We start from the raw sequence: 6000 nt of genomic DNA on the forward strand, positions 1-6000 counted from the left end.
TAACGGACAATTGCGCGGTCGTGCGACGCTGTACCTAAACAAGTTTGATGTCCTTTTTTTCCCACAAACAGAGCTTTCTTTTGGTGGTATTTGATCACCTGTGCGATTTTTACTTTTTGCGCTATAAACAAAAAAACAGCGTAAATTTTGCAAAAATAACAATATTTTTCACATCTTTTTATATGAAATTCCCAAAAAAAAAGTAAAAATCAAAATTTTTTAACATTTTGGGACAATTTTTTTTTTTACCATATGTTTGGTAAAAAAAATTGCAAAAAGCGTATTTTGATTGGTTTGCGCAAAAGTTATTGCGTTTACTAACAAAGGGAAAGATTTTTGTCATTTTTGTTGTTTTTTTTTAACGCGTAATGGAGGCGATCTGCGATCTTTTTTGCGGGACTGCGACATTGCAGCGGACAGATCGGACCCTTGACTGACATTTTTTACACTTTTGGGGTTACCAGTGACATTACTACAGTAATCAGTGCTATACATATGCACTGTTACTGTAAAATGACACTGGCAGTGGAGGGATTAACTTTTTTGAGAGGGAGGGGTTATGTGTGTCCCTAGGGGCGTGATTCTAACTGTGATTGGCTGTGGCTTGAGGTGTAGGAACAGTGATCAACGGTCCTACATAGTAGAACCGTATGATCACCATTCCTACACAGGGGAGAATGACAGGTGGCTTGTTTACATTAGCCGCCTGCCTTTCTCCCGCTCTAATGGACGATCGCGAGTGACCAGCGGACATCGGGTCCGCCGGGCACATGCACGGGGGGGGCCGTGACCACACGGGAGCGGGAGCGTGCCTCCGGCGGCGTGCGCTCGCTCCCTAGACCCTCACAGGCTAGCGATGTAGCCCTATTAAGGGGCTGACCGCCGATGTAAATAGTCGTGCGGCGGTCGGCAAGTGGTTAAAAAAATTGGTTTCTACAGAGCTCTTCCAAACTTGTGTGTAGGCAGGTAGAGTTCTCCTTTAAGGGTAGCTCCTAAGATCACGTGGGGTACCCTTTATATAGTGGAAGGAGTCTGGGTCAAAGGAGTCTGCCTGGTGCCAAAGAGGGAGAGGAGAGCAGAGAGGTCTTGGTGTTCTTCTTGAGAGGAGCTATGGAGAACTTTGCCCGTAGTTTACGTGAACTGTAGTTATGGACTTAAATCTGGCTTTAAGTACCACCTTGTTCCTTAACTGTTTTGCAAAATGCCATTATGTACCAGACTGATATGCTCTACCTCATCATCTTCTGGAAAAGGTATTTCAGGATTACAGATTGTTTGCTAATGGCTGAAACTACTGTATCTCTACAACAAGAACCCTCTGTGTGGTGTTCTAATGATAGAAATGTGTTACGTAAAGCCAATGCCTGGGTGGGTGGTGATGGAGGAAAAGGAGTCTGACACCTAAAGGTCAAAGAGACCACATTTATTTACCGTGCACCAGGTGGTCCAAGCCCCCTTGTCTCTGGGCTTCTGGAGCTTCTATTTGGACCATGTGTAAAACATAGGCCTATATATGAGTGCTTCGGGTGTGGAGGGGTTAATGTGTGAAGTGACCAGAAGAATGTGGAGGAGAGGTCTAGGACCGACATCCGTGCTTGTGAACGGTATGTGTGTTTGGGCTGAGTGCCAGTGTGATGCCCTGCAACCCTCTACTGTATGTAAAGGCAGAGCCCAGCTGTGAAAATTAGCCAAATGGAAAAAAGCTGAGGACCCATGACCATCTTACCGCATGGGCACGCTGGGCAGTTGCCTGGGGGGCCCCACCTGCCCTGCGACTCAGCCCCAGCCAAGAATTAGTCCCGACTCCCGTGTGCATCCAGCCGCCTTAGCAGGTGGCAAAATACATCCCAAGTCTCCCGTGAGGTGCAGGAGTCTCCCGCATGCGGGCTGTGGTTCCCTGACACCCGCAAGTGCCGCGCAAAATCCCGCCTGTCTGTGTCAGCTGTCAGAATGCTTCCCGTATAGTTCCAGATCTGTCCTGTCACAGGCGGAGTGATAACAAATGCACTTTGAGGAGGCCGAGAGATACAGGAAGCATCCAGTCTGCATGTTTCCCCCAGCTCTGCTCCTCACACTCTCCACCAGCATTTCCTGCCAGCAGTACCCACAGCAGTACCCACCAGCATTACCCACCAGCAGTACCAACCAGCAGTACCCACAGCAGTACCAGCCAACAGTACCCACAGCAGTGCACACCAGCAGTACCAGCCAGCAGTACCCACAGCACTACCAGCCAGCAGTAACGACCAGCAGTAACCACCAGCAGTACTCACTAGCAGTACCAGCCAGCAGTACCCACCAGCAGTAACCGCCAGAAGTACCAGCCAGCAGTACCAACCAGTAGTACCCACCAGCAGTACTCACCAGCAGTACCCACAAGCAGTACCAGCCAGCAGTACCAGCAAGCAAGTAACCACCAGCAGTACCCACCTGCAGTAACCGCCAGCAGTACTCACCAGCAGTACCAGCCAGCAGTACCCGCCAGCAGTACCAGCCAACAGTACCCACCAGCAGTACCAGCCAGCAGTACCCAGCAGCAGTACACACTAGCAGTAATCACCAGCACTACCAGCCAGCAGTATCCGCCAGAAGTACCAACCAGCAGTGCTCACCAGCAGTACCAGCCAGCAGTACACACCAGCAGTGCTCACCAGCAGTACCAGCCAGCAGTACCCACCAGCAGTACCAGCCAGCAGTACCCACCAGCAGTAAGTCACATGTGCTAGGGGTGCGACTAGCCCCCAGCACATAATTGTAAATATCTCAGCACGTGCAGTGTTTCTAACTCCTACCACAGTGACCACTTCAAATCACTGAAGTGGTCATGGTGGTTAGAGTGTTCCTTTTACATCTCTCAGAAGAAGTAAACCTCTGTATACTGATTGCATTTCTTTGATCATCCTCTAGTTGTGTTAAATTGGTGGGGGGGCGCGACGGAGACGGGGGGGGGGGGAGGCAGGGAGTGCCACCTCCCTGAAATGAGTTTGCCACCTCCCTGAAATTCGTTTTTGCAGGTTGGGATGTCTGTGGCAAGCCCTGTCGGCCCCGCGCTGATGTCAGACCACTTGGGTCGTGGAGGGGGAGCAGGAATGCCTGTCCGCCTCCACGGAAACAGGCACACACAGGACAGTCGAGTCTGACTGCCGTCCGTGTGTGTGTTCCCCAGACCCAGCCACCAAAATTGGAAGCGGTCATTTGCCTGGCACTGCTGTCAGGCTAATCGGGCCATGGAGAGGTGCCCACAGCAACAGGAGTACCTGCCTGCTTCCAAGGTCCACTGGGAGACAGGCACACACCAGGACACCTGCAGCGCAAGCCGCAAGGGGGGGGGCACTGCTGTAGAAGCCTAAAGTGGAAGCCAGCATGGCAATAAGGATAGAAAGACAGAAAGGGTAAGTACTAACTTTTTTTATGCGCAGAAATTAATATTGTCTTTGTATGTTCAGAAAGCCAAAACATCTGCACGTCACTTTCTTTTTGTATACAACTTATGCCCACATTAATAGGGATATCCGTGCATTTTATTCCGCTTTTTGAAAAAATTATTTAATAATTATAATTTTTTTATCATTTTTTTTTAATTATTTATTAATTTATACATTTTTTTAGCCTTTTTTTATTATTAGTTATTTATTAATTTAATGTTGAAACACTGATTTTGTTGGAGGTACCAATAAATATAGCCTTATCGATAATTTGCATTTTTTTTCTCGTGGGTGATTGCGTAGGCAGGGCCCCAGTGCACTGCATTGCCCGGGGGCCTATAATGTTCATAAGATGGCACTGTGAGGACCTCTCCCTTACATGTGGTTGGGAGGGTGTTAAACACATGTGGTTTTATTGTCCTCCAACTGCCTTGCCCCCACCCCCCCTTAAGATGCATTGCTTTGCTCCTGCGGCAAAATTTGTCCCCCTTTGTGGACAATATAAGCAATGGGAATGCACCCCAACCACCTACACAATTTACAGGGTTAAAAGAGGTGTTGAAAAGGCGTTATATGACTTCCATACTGCTTGTCAAATACCTCCAATCCAAAGAGGTGCGGCAATTTAGTTGAACAGGTAAACTTATGGCCTGTACACACGATCAGAAAATTGTATGAAAAATAAAGCTTTTTGAAGCCATGGTACGAAAATCCGATCGTTAGTACACAGCTTTTGAGAACCGATCACAACAGTTCATCTTATATTATCCAATGGGACAAGGACAAAATTTTTTCTCGTACGATGCCAGATCGTACGGTTTTCGTTTAATCAGTACAGTTGTCGTTCAAAAATACAATTGTAGCACTGTCCCCGTATGGCTTGCTGTGTGATGACTTCTTGGGTCTCCCTCTGATTACCTGCAGACACTCACTAGGGGATTTTTAAAACATATGATGGCAGCGCATAGGAACAACACAACCGGGATCCAAGGGAACACAAGAGAGATGTCCAATAAAGAAAGTTCAGTTTATTGATATAAAAATAGGGGGGGGGGGACACCAACGTACATACCACCCTGGGTCTAGAGTCAGGCAGGGGCACCGTCAGAGTGGAAGTCTGAATGGCCGATTGCCAAAAGCCACTGTGTGTTGAGCGATGGAGATCCTTGCCGGAACCAGCCGGCGCGAGGATGAACCGTCACTGCGCTGCTCTAATGCGATGGCCTCTGGGTTCAACTCATCTCTGATTCTCAGACCTTCAAGTCTAACCCCCGAAGGGTGCATGGCAGCTTCTACAGAGGAGAGGCAGCCACCTCCTCCCTCCTGGACCCCACTCCCCAGCTGAAAGACCCTGAGCACATGTGCCCTTGGCATTTATACAGTCACCCAACATGCACCGAGGCATTTTCTTTTGCCAATCACCAGGGCTGTAACAAATGCCTGTGTACTCACTTGTCAGGTTTCCTCCCACTGTCCAATATGCCTCCCTATTGGACCAGTGTGAAACATTTCAGACAAGCTGAGCTGGACCTGAGCACCATGAGCAGACCTCACTAATGGATACTGCTCTCTGGTAGGCAGAGAGCAACATAAATTTGGCTGGCAATCTCTCTGGTAAGCAAAAAGACGCCAAAACTCTACTCTATCTCTAACATTAACCTAGGAGGTTGCTACACAATACAAAAAAACTACAAAACATTATATCACTTCCAAACTTTTATTCTGTTGTACGAGAATTTTCATCACTTTAGTAAACGTTTCATTTTCGATATGAGACGAGCATGCAAAAAAAAAAAAAACGGATGATCATTCGTCTGATACTCTCATTATGTGTTCCAGGCATTACCCAAACACAGCTAGACTCCCACTACTCAGTTATCATAAGACAGGGCTTGGGAAGTTAGTCAGGTGGGTGGGACCAGTGTGTGATATGCTCAGTGGGGGGGAGAGTATTAAATTTAAAGGAGTGACAGCCTTCGACTCCAGAAAGTCACAAATGCATAATTTTCCAGTGCCTGCAACTCTGCATTACCAGAAGTCATTTAAATAGGAGTGAGGATGCTGCCACTAGTTTTAATATACAGTATCTGTACTAAAGAAATTTAGGGAAGTACTTGCAAACTTGATACAGACTTATTTACTTCCCTCGTTTACATGCTGTTTTTTTTTTTCTGTTGAACCATTCCCATCAGTTCTTCTTCATAAGGAGCTTAGAATCTAATGTCAGGATTTCCTACCACATCCAATACACAGAAAACATTGCATGACAGCTAATTAACCTATCGGGCCCCCAGTGCTTCAAGGCATGCATGCTAATCCCTATGTTTGTCATGTGCTCTTGCTAGCAGAACCCTCGCTAAATAGCAATACACCTGGGGACAACTGGGTGCTCCAGCTTTTCCTGGTGCAGTAGGGGCTAGTTTTTAAATGCTTTGTATTCTACAGCATAGACACAGAACAGGGCAATGCAGAAGGCAATGTTTTCAAAAGGACAACTTTATTATAGACATGAAGCATGTGGTACATTGTGAAATATTGAACAAGCTATATTGTGGATTTGTTGCCTGCATGGTCC

The sequence above is a fragment of the Pelophylax lessonae genome, assembly GCF_965119305.1.
Source record: "Pelophylax lessonae genome assembly, chromosome: 3".
NCBI classification, from domain to species: Eukaryota; Metazoa; Chordata; class Amphibia; order Anura; family Ranidae; genus Pelophylax; species Pelophylax lessonae.